This window comes from Microtus ochrogaster, linkage group LG8 (assembly GCF_000317375.1).
Source record: "Microtus ochrogaster isolate Prairie Vole_2 linkage group LG8, MicOch1.0, whole genome shotgun sequence".
In the NCBI taxonomy this organism is placed as follows: domain Eukaryota; kingdom Metazoa; phylum Chordata; class Mammalia; order Rodentia; family Cricetidae; genus Microtus; species Microtus ochrogaster.
Genome location: NC_022033.1, coordinates 19,426,599 through 19,438,372, shown reverse-complemented (window position 1 = coordinate 19,438,372; position 11,774 = coordinate 19,426,599).

Here is an 11,774-nt window from a genome sequence, read left to right as displayed (position 1 = left end):
TTCTTTTTTAAAGGTTGTGTTGTAGTGGAAGGGAAAGGGGCTAGAGGAACCCTCTCCTCAAATTTGAGGTCACATATCTAAAATGGGAGGCTGTGCACTCCAGAGTGGCGCAGATGGGAGCAAGCCGGCTTCTCTTGCTGCGTCTGTCTTTGCATGGTCCGAGAACATAGTCATCTCTACCTCCCCATCCAGACAGCTGAGGGCTGCCTTCCGACTCTCCTGTGCTACACTGCATTATAGCCTTTCTGGGTAGAGGTGGACTCTCACCATCCAGAAAGTCTGCACGAGACTGGCCCAGGGCATCCTCCGTGCATTTCCATGTCTTCCACAGGTGATTTGCTGTGGATTGGAACCCAGGCTCTGGCCTGCTTTGTGCGTCAGTCCGCACATGTTGCTTGAGCCCTTGGACTGTGTACACGGTGTGGGTATGAGAGGGGAGATGCTTGTCAGCCAAAGGCTGGAGGGTGGACCCGGAGGGAGGTAGAATGATGTTGTTATTGGGTGGTGATTTATTTCTTTTATTATTATTTTATAATGTTCTTGGGGAAAAACAAATGCCAACAACCTTACATCAGCCAACCAATTAAAAACCAATACAAAATATAAACAAAAACATGGTGAAGTCCCAGAGCCCGGAAACTGCTGGGTGTGGGCTGTGTGGACTGTGGGCCAGCTGGCATCAAGACTGAGCCCCACCACTCCTGGAATGTAGTCCCAGTGCTGAACAAATAGGTTTCCAGCAGTGAGGAAAGGCTGTTCCTTGTCAGCGGAGTTCGTGCTACCCGGTCTTGGGCCCATGTCCTTTCCATGGGTGAGATCAAACATGTCCCCCTGTTCAGCGCCATAACTCGATTCTCCTTGGCTTCCTGTCACGATGAAATAGATAACAGAACTCCGATGAGCTTTCCGTTGAAGCTTCTTAGGTCATGGGAACTGGAAGGAAGCCAATCATATTTGACAGAGTAGCTGGGTTTTGCCTGACAGGTGGCCTGGGAAGGACTTGCCCCCGGTCCTCAGTCACCGCTTTCTCCAGTGAGTGGGGCTGATGTGGGGTGAATCCTGGAGATATCCCTGAAGCTCTAGGCTGGTTTTGAACGTGTTGAGGCCAGCTTTGTCCTCGATTGCTTACGTGGCTCCCAGTGCGGAGGTCCCCTAAGCCTTCCGCAGATACACTCTGCTGCTTGCGGTGGCTTCTGCAGGGAGTAGGGATATGGGAGACTTAGCAGTGCTTGATCCCGAGAGTCTCCACAGCCAGGTGAAGACCCAGTTCTGGCGAGGCCTGGTCTGTCAATAATGCCGCTGTCGCTGGCTTTGAGTACAAAGGTCCCTGTTCTTTGTTGGTGTCAGCTTGGTGGGTGAGCTCCTGTCTGTGTTCTGACCACTCATGTGGCCCCTGCATTGGGACACAGGGACTCTAGGACTAGTATTGATAGGAACTTATCAGCCTGCCTTCTGCCTACTTTAGCCTTTTTCTTGATTGCTCCCTCACCCCGTTTTAATCTGATTCTTTATTTTTACTCTGTGTATGTACATGTGCCTGTGTGTGAGTGTGTGTGTGTGTGTGTGTGTGTGTGTGTGTGTGTGTGTGTGTACTGTGGAACATGTGGAGATCAGAGGGTAACTAGGTATTGGTCCTTACCTCGCCTGCTGATGTGTCTGCCAGACCAGCTGGCCCTCAGGCCTCTGGGGAGCCTTCTGTCCCCATGCTCGTCTCCCTGTAGGAGTGCCGGGGTAACAGCATGCTATTGTCCAGCTTTCTGTGGGCTCTAGGTATCTGAACTCAAGCCCTCGCACTTCCAGGGCAAACAGTGTTACCTGCTGAGCCGTCTCCCCAGCCCTCAGTACTCTATTCGAAGGCACAGTCTTAGGCCCGTGTAGTCTTTGCTCTGCCCCTCGGCTGCTGTTTTTACTTGTGCTGGACCGGGCCCCTTTGCTCCCTACCCTGACTTCTGGGTCGTGTCCCCATAGCACGAAGTTCTTAATAAAAGAACATGGGTTATTTCATTTATTTTATGCTGTTTTGACGAACATTTTTCCTTAACATTTATTTTAGTTTGTTGATCTTTTTTATATTCGTTCGTTTCATTTGAACAACAGTTTACCTCCCATTTCTCTTTTCTTTGCTTGTCTCCTCCTGTCTTAGCTGAGTTTGCTTTGGGAGTTGGCAGGGGCCTGAATGGGAGCTGGGAGCTGTCATCGCAGTGGGGTTACACCAGCGAAGGGTGAGGTGTCAGGGGCACACAAAGTGGCCCTCAAGTCAGCAGCGAAAGACTACCTCAGTAGGAACCCAGGCAAAGGGGTGAAAGAGAGGATCATGCAGACAGACCCAGAGAGCCAGCAGACCAACCAAGAGAGTCAGGGCCCCACTAGAGAAAGGCACTGAAGCAGCAATTCCACGACCCTTTGCACAGCCCACGAGCAGACCGTGGGTAGCAACAGTGTGGGCCGAGTGGAGGCCACTGTACTGGAATCAGGTGCTAGTCGGCTCATCCCAAGGACATGCCCCACAGCCCAGATTTCTGCTTCTGATGCATTCCTGCCATATCCTTCCCAAATCGACAGCAGGAATGTGGCAGGGTGCTCCCCTCAGGGTGATTGGTGGGAGGGTGTGCAGGGCCAGTATGGAGGATGACACCGAGGTGTGCTGTAAAGTCCAGCACCTTTGCGCCTCATACAGTCACCAACGTGGGAAACAGCTAAGCGGAAAGAGTAAGAAACGTGACTGTCTTTTACAGAGCAGAACACAGGCCCCTCAAGGGCGGGGCTGGGATTGTAGAAGCGTGGACAAAGCAGGGAGAACTGAGTCTGGTGATGGGAATGCTAAGACCAAAGATGTGTGAAATAAGAGGTCTCTGGGGGCTGGAGTGTCAGCTCACTGTATAAGTGCCTGAGTTTAGAGTCTAGCACCACATAAAAAGCTAGGCATGGCTGCACATGCGCCTGTAACCCGAGTGCTGTGTGGGGTGGAGGCAGGATTGCTAGTGTGTACTGTCTGGAGCTACCTTCTCTGACCTGTGTTCATACAACTATACATGTGGGTAATGTGAGTATACACCATACACACACTTGTCCACAAACATGGGTACAGACAAAATAGGAGCCCCCCCCCCCCCGCTCATATGAAAGTTGATCTGCATTTCGGGACACAATCCTAGCCTAACTGGGCCTTCAGGTGTGTTTATCGGTGGTTCCTGCGGGTCACAGGATTGGTCTCAGTGGTCTGCTTGTGAACTGCAGTGTAGCTCGACAGAGCTGCGTCTCCCGTGGATGAAGGAGCTTCCAGTGTTTACAGGAACAGGGATGCCTCGTTTCCTCGCTCTGTACCACCAGGGTGGGGTTAGTTTCCACCTGCAGTTGGAAAGCCAGTCACAGCAGCCGGGCTGGCACTAGCCCCTGGGTAGGAGTGAGCTCACAGGAAAAGTCCTGTCCATGTTCATGGGTAAACAGTGCTGACACCGACGGGAGCTTGTGTGGTTTCTGTGGGCCCAGCTTCTCCATATGTATTTCCAACACAGGAGGCAGGAAAATGGATGGCAGCTTCAAGATGGAAACGATGCTTTCAACCTGTGTAAATGCATCCTGCCTTCTGAACTGCTGGCTCCAAGTCCCAACTTTAATGACCACTCATTTTGTTGAGTAGCCACTGGGTTTTGACATAGTGCACTGTCGCTGGTTGTAAGCATTGGTTACCAGCATTGGCACTGAAATATTCCCTGGTGATCTTCTATGGTCAGGGTACCCTGTTTCCTTCTGGTTTTGGTCCTGTGCATTTGTTTTTTTTTTCTAGGATTTTCTAAGAAATGGAATATGACTGTTCCGTGTCTGGGTTGGTTATCTTCATGGTCAGCTTGACTAGATTGAGAGTCACTTAGGAGACATGCCTTATGGCTTCGAGATCATTTCCAGAAGGGTATAGTGAGGACACACCCTGAATGAGGGTGGCACCATCCCAGGGACTGGGCTTCCAGACTGGATGAAAAGGAGAAAGGCTGCTGGGTGCAAATGTTCCTCTCCACTTCCTGTCAGGATGTGCCTCGCTCCACTGGCATTCCTTCACCATGGGCTGCTAGTCAAGCCTTTGCCTGCGTTGCTTTGGTTTGGTTTTTATCACAGCCAGGAGCGCAGCAGTGTTTACAAGTCCGAGGCGTAAGGCCCACCCACCTAGACAGTCACTTTGTGAACAAAGACTCCACAGTTACCTTTGGATCGGATTTGTTTGTCAAGCGAGGATGACAGCTTGGAATAAATTCCCTCTTCGTTTGCACTGGTGCTGGATTGAGTTTCAGAAGCCCTGGCCCTGAGATGGTTCAGTAGACAAGACTCCTGCCATCTCTAAGTCCAGCAATATCCTAGAAGACACCCCTGCCCCTCCCCCATCACCAATGTGGACTCCCTGGTGCCAGGATGTATGGGTCTCCTCCAAGGAGAACTTTGAATGATGGAGATACAACATCCAGGAAAGCATCAGATGCAACGATGGGCCATCTAAATGGGCTGAAGCTAGAGGTAGCCAGGGCTATGTCTAGGAGGGATTCTCAGGGGCCCAGAGTGGGGCCCCCCTGGTCCTGGCGACTGGGACACCAGATGTTTTGTGGGGAGCACATCCAGGTGGGGCTGCTGGCCACCCCAGGCAAGTGGTAGCTTCAGGATGGATCCTCTCCTGGACATATAGTACTCTTAAGTCCCCAGGAACAAGCCTGGTATATAGATACCCTCAAACCTTATCTGGTCAGGCACATGAATATTTAGCATACCTAGTGCCTCATGTCTGGGCTATCTGCATGTGCCGATCCCCTTCCCTGCCCCCCCCCCCCTACACATTTGTTTCACCATTCAGATAAAATGGCCTAAGATACAACAGTCAACACGATACAGTCCCCACCCTTATGGCCCTCAAGTGCTAGATCAGCCCATCCTTACCAGGGATGTGGAGGTTCTGACCCACCCCAACTCCCATCCAGTCCTGTCCACTGGTGTTTCTGATGCTGCAGAGTAGCACTGTGCTGCCCTCTGCTGGCCAATAAGAGTCACTGCGTCTTGACCGATGAGTTTTGGTCACTTTTCTGGCAATCTGAGAGCAGATATGGATGGACAGAGGCAGCTGAGGAGCTATTTCCCCTTATTCCATTCATGCCCTTGACGCCCCTCCCTTGCCTGTAAGCACTTGGATCTAGAAGTGGGAGCTTTGTCAGCGTAAGGACCAGAGTCCATCCCCGGAACCCGGGTGAGCATGATGGGTGTGGTGGCACATGACTCGTAATCCCAGATGTGGGGAAACATCCAGGCTCACTGGCCAGCCAATTCTGAGCTCCGGGAGGGAACACCAGGGCTTGGCTGTGGGAACTGAACACAAGTTCCAGGAGCCACTTGTTGGGCTGGTGCCTAAGTGTGCTCTTTTATTTGTTTGTTTTTGTTTTTCCAGACAGGGTTTCTTTGTGTAGCCCTGGCTGCCCTGGAACCCACTCTGTAGACCAACTAGGCTCAAACTCTGAGATCGACCTGCTTCCCAAGTTCTGGGGTTAAAGGTGTGTGTCCCTGCTGCCCGGCCACATGCGGTGCAGACTCCCCAGTGTTCTTCCCACGAAGAGGTAGAGTCTGTCCATCACTTCTCTGGGACTTGCATGCCTGGGTGCCTGTTTTTATTCATGGAAGACTGAGAGGTGATGCTGTGTGCAGCTGGGCCACTAAAGGTCACTGCCGGGACACTGAGCTGCCTCTGAACAGGCCAGTAGGATAGATAATGCCAGAATGTTGGCAAGACCAAGGGCTGGTCTGGGCAAAAGTCCCAGAAGATCCCTACCTTATTCATCCCTTCCTGCCTAGGAGCTGGAGTGCCACTGCGGAGGTGGGTCCCACCCCAGTCCTTTCAAATCCAGCCCGATTGACCCTCAGCAGGCGGAGCAGAGGCAAAGCCATCCTATGTGCCCGGTCTAGGTTCCTGACCATCTGTGGCTATGATAAAACGTGTCATGTGTCCCAAGTTTTGCCACGCAGTGTGAGGTAGCATCGTGCTGATGTAGGACACTGGACCTGGCTACAGTGACCCAGAGGGCCTTTGCAGCCAGGCCTGGAACTCCAGGCTACCTGGAAAACTCTGCTGCTCTGGAGAGGTGCAGCCTCCTGGATGATCCCTAGGCTTGTTCTGAGATGCAGATTGCACAAGTCAAGTTCACGCTGATGTGAAAGCAAGAGTTTGTGTGACCTCTGAAGGCTCTTCCGGGTCAGAGCGACACACTGACATTCAGAGTTGCAGGAAATGTCCGTGTGCGTGGGGCTGGGGGTGCAGGTGTAGCAGGGATGGTGAGGGAGAGTCCCAGCCTGGTTTAGTCCCTGTTGTGGGGTACTGAGGCTCAGATAACTCAAGACAGGGGCAGCGGTCAAGGCTGTCTAAACAGATAGGTCAGCCTGTACAGCTGCGTTCCCTGTGCGGGGCAGGATCAAACCCTTATTAGAGTCTAGGCTCTCTGTGCAAGATGTGCAAGCTCGGAGTCTGGCCTGTCCACAACATTGAAGAGGTGACTGGATGCTTGGGACGCATGCTGCACCCAGAGGCCAGCAGGGGTCGCTGGCGTTCCGTGTTTGTGCACCGGGGACAGCGCGTTCTAGAAGCCAGACTTGGTTTTACTGCCCGAGAGTTAAGGCCTGTTCTGGTCTGGATGCCTCCTTGAGTGAGGAGTCACATTGCCCACGAACTTTAACCAGCCAGGCCCTTGATCTTCAGCGCCTCCAAGAGGAATGCGTACATCCCCTCATTTCACACCCCAGTTTGTGATGATCACGGCAGGACTCTTAAGACTGCCAGCAAGCATTACAGAGTTACCAGCTGAGCCTGCCACAGTACAAGGAGCAGCAGGTGGGTTGTGGAAATCTGAGGGGTCAGTGGGATGCTGAGACCATTCCAGTGTTTCTGTCTGCCATAGACATTACTCCTGCAGCCTCCAGGAGCAGGGAATCTGGGGCGTGGCCTCAGCAACAGGAGGCAGGGGAAACTGCTTAGAGCTGTGATTGGAGGCTGGAGAGATGGGTCAGCGGTCAAGAACATGCATTGCTCTTCCAGAGGACCAGCTTCCATTCCCAGCATCCGTATCAAGTGAGTCACAGCTGCCTGTAACTCCAGCTCTAGAGCAGAGCCTCCGTGGATATCTGCGCTCATGTGCACATACTTACACATAACTAAGAATATTTTTAAAAAAATCTTGAATATTAGAGCTTTAGCCTGATCCCGGGCCTCCCCTCTGTGTGGCTGCAGCCACAACTTAGGATACTCAATATTTGCTCCACCTGTCAACGGGCCTGTTGCCTTGTTCTCCAACATCATGGTGCATTTTTTTTATTTTTTTTTAGTCTAACTTTTTAAAATTTTTTTAATTAATTAATTTATTTATTAAAGATTTCTGCTTCCTCCCCGCCACCGCCTCCCATTTCCCTCCCCTTCCCCCGATCAAGTCCCCCTCCCTCATCAGCTCGAAGAGCAATCAGGGTTCCCTGACGTGTGGGAAGTCCAAGGACCACCCACCTCCATCCAGGTCTAGTAAGGTGAGCATCCAAACTGCCTAGGCTCCCCCAAAGCCAGTACGTGCAGTAGGATCAAAAACCCATTGCCATTGTTCTTGAGTTCTCAGTAGTCCTCATTGTCCGCTATGTTCAGCAAGTCCGGTTTTATCCCATGCTTTTTCAGACCCAGGCCAGCTGGCCTTAGTGGGTTCCTGATAGAACATCTCCATTGTCTCAGTGTGTGGGTGCACCCCTTGTGGTCCTGAGTTCCTTGCTCGTGCTCTCTCTCCTTCTGCTCCTGATTTGGACCTTGAAATTTCAGTCCAGTGATCCAATGTGGGTCTCTGTCTCTGTCTCCTTTCATCGCCTGATGAAGGTTAATATTCAGGAGTATGCTTATATGTTTGTCTTTGGTTTCACATGGTGCATTTTTTAAAACCGCCTTTTATTTATTTTTTTTAATCTTTTGGTTTTTCCAGACAAGGTTTCTCTGTGTAGCCCTGGCTATCCTGAAACTCACTCTGTAGACCAGGCCGATCTCAAACTCACAGAGATCTGCCCGCCTCTGCCTCTCAAGTGCTGGGATTAAAGGCATGTGCCACCACACCTGGCTTGAACTGCCAGAGGCGGAGGTTGGGCCCTGTGCACACATCTTGCACAGCAATTTTCAATTTCTATTTTTTTTTTTTTTGGTTTTTCGAGACAGGGTTTCTCTGTAGCTTTGGTGCCTGTCCTGGAACTAGCTCTTGTAGACCAGGCTGGCCTCGAATTCACAGAGATCCGCCTGCCTCTGCCTCCCGAGTGCTGGGATTAAAGGCGTGCGCCACCACCGCCCGGCCTTCAATTTCTTTTATGGTCTTAAAATTGAGGGAGTGAATTAGTCATGGTTCGCTAGAGGAATAGAACTGATAGGAAATATATATCATATATAGGATATATTCTATTTATCAATATATATGTATGATATATTCTATCTATCTATCTATCTAAATATCTATCTAAATATCTATCTAAATATCTATCTATCTATCTATCTATCTATCTATCTATCTATCTATCTAATTTATTAGAATGGCTTGCAGGCTGTGGTACAGCTAGTCCAACAACGGCTGTCGATTAACAGAAGGTCCAAAAATCTCGTAACTCTTCAGTCCGCAAGGGTGGATCACTCAGCTGGTCTTCAATATACACCGGAATCCCAAAGAAGTAGGCTCTAATGCCAGTGAAGGAATGGACTTGCCAGCGAGAGCAAGAACAAGCAGGCAAAGAGAACAAGCGTCCTTCTTCCTTGTCCTTGATACAGGCTGCCAGCAGAAGGTGCGGCCCAAGTTAAAGGTGGCTCTTCCCACCTCAAACAAATCAGATCGAAATCGAGTCTTTCCACTTCAAATTATTTGAAGGTAAGATTAAGAAAAAAACAAATCCCTCACAGGTGTACCCAACTATTTGGATTTAAATTAATTGCAGATGCAGTCAAGTTGGTGACTGAGAATAGCCCTCATAGGTGGTCAGAGAAAAAGCTTAGTTAGTGTGCTGGCTAGTTTTATGACACAAGCTAAACTCATTTGGGAAGAGGGAACTTTGAGAAGATGCTCCCACTAGATTGGCCTGTGGGCAAGCCTGTAGTATATTTTCTTGATTGAGGACTGGAGCGGGAGGGCCCAGTTCACTGTGGGAAGTACCCCTCCTGGGCTGGGGGTCCTCGCTGCTATATGAAAGCAGCTGAGCAAGCCATGGGGAGTAATACGGTAAGCACTACTCCTCCACGGCCTCCGCATCAGCCCCTCCCTCCCAGTCCTGCCCAGACTTCCTTCAGCGATGGGCAGTGATGTGGAGCTGTAAGCTGAAATGAGCCCTTTCCTCACCAAGCTGCTTTTGGTCATGATATTTTTCACAGAAACAGAAACCCATCTGAGACTGGAGCATGACCTGAGTTTGGGTCCCACCACCTATACAAAAAGCTGGGAGAGTTGGGACATGTGCATAATCCCAGCCAGAGGAGTCAGAAACAGATCCCTAGAACTTGCTGACTGGACAGTTTAGCTCAGTTGACAAGTCCTAGATTCCAAGAGGAGATGCAGTCTGAAAAAAAAAAAGAAAAACAAAAAAACCAAAAAAAAAAAAAACCCAAAAAACAAAAAACGCCCAATATGAATGGTTCCTGTGAAATGACAGCCAAGTTTGATCCCTGGCATCCACACTGGAATGCATACATGAGCTCAGGCATCTGCACACACGTGTGTCTGCCTGTGCTTGCACAATCCCCACACAGTTAAGGACCTCAATGGGCTTCTGTGAGTTCAGTTTGTATCCCTCACTATTTACTGTTTTAGGAATTAAGACAGAAAGTTTAATGATCCTCGCTTATAATTTATTTAAAAGAGCAATAATAAATGCATACGAGCGCAAATAACATTTTTATGATGCGCCTATATTTTCCACACACAAAATACAGGAGGAAGTGTGGCTGTACCACACGGTTGCAGAAGACAGCCGGGCTCTCATATCTGCTCCTGCAGCCGGAGGGAGGCGCTCTCATGCGCTCCTGGGACAGCCCACTGAGAGTTCAGAGGTTTTGGTGAGAGAGAGAGGAGTCTGGAAAGATCCCTGGCCCCTCAGGATCACCCAGAACAGGTTTTGGGAGCTTCTGCCTTATGTACAAGCTGGGTAGATTCTTTTATTTAATATTTTTTATTACCATTTTATTTTGTTTTGTTTTCTTACCTCATAGCTCTGGCTGGCCCACAGCTCAGAGATCCCCCTGCCTCTGCTTTCCAAGTGCTAGAATTAAAGGTGGGTGCTACCATGCCTAACTTTTCCAATTTTTTGTTTTTAATTTATTTTGGGGGTGGGAGGCGATGTGTTCAATGTTGTGCTTGTGGGGGTCTAAGGATAACTTGTGGGAGTGGGTTCTCAATTTCCACCATGGGAGTACTGGGGATTGAATTCAAGTCATTAGGTTTCGGAGAGGAGAATCTACCCAAGGGTCATTTTACTGGCTCAAGATGCGTGGATTCTTACATTGTCCCAGGTTTACATGTGGGGAACTAAGGTAGTGTTAAGGTAGCTTGTCCAAGGTCATGAAGCTGGGTGTCCTGGACAGAATGGGAACAGCCACTGGGAGAGGCCTTGGTTGGTACCCAGCCTTATACAGAGCCCTGGGGAGAGGGCAGAATTGTACTTAGCTAGAAGCTTAAGCCTGGGCAATGCTGTGGAATCTGGGCCTGCAGTGAGGGGCGGGGGACCTGGGAGGGACCCAGGGATCAGTTAGTCACCAACTGGTCCCTGTGACAGGGCTGGAGATGGCAGCTGGCTGCAGAGGCAGCCTCGGACTGGAAAATCAATAGGTGATCAGCGGTCCAGGGGCATGCTGTTCATCAGGTGCGGAGGGGAGGCAGGGCAGGGCAGGGGGAGCCCGGGAGGAAATATCACTGACCCCCAGCAGGATTGATCAAACAGCCAGACACCCAAGGCCAAACTCACTAATAAAGTGAGACATTCCGCTCAGCCTGGCGGCTGCTGGCTGAAGGTCTTAAAAAAAAAAAAAAAACAGCTTAGCTGGGGAGTTCCTTGCTAAACTGTCTTTGTTTCTAGAGGCAGTTGGGAGGGAGGGCTGATGATGGTGGGGTGGGGTGGGGGGTGATGGCTCGGCCGCTGCCTGCTTCCCTCTCTCAGTGTGACACAGACTTGGAAAGCAAGGCACGGGGCACAAATGGCATAGATGTGTGAGGGGTTCTGCCCAAAATAAAGCATGTGAACTTACACGTGTGTGCTTTCATGTACAAACACATGATACCACACGTGTGCAAAGATGGCATCTGCACATGGCACAAGTGCACAGCCATACCTGTGCTGCAGCACACTCATGTGTCCAAATGTGCCTGGTATGTATGCATTTGTTCACATGCCACACACGACATTTGTATTTGAGGAAGAAGCATTTTGGTTTCTGGGGGGGATTCTTCATGATTTCAAGATGATCTCCCTACTTCTTCTGCTCGGGGACCCAGGGATGCAACAGGGATTTGAGAATCTAGATAATTATACCTGGGGAGGATGGGGGAAAAGTAGGGACCTGGAAACTCTATCTGAAAGGCCAAGCTGTTCCATAGAGAGAGAAATGAAGTGAACTTGGGAAGGAGGAAGGAGAGGAAGTTAAGGGCCTGCCTCGTGGGGTGAAAGATTGCTTTTGTGCATATGTGCATAGCGTACCACACTACACACACATACACACACACACACACACACAGAGAGAGAGAGAGAGAGAGAGAACACTTTGG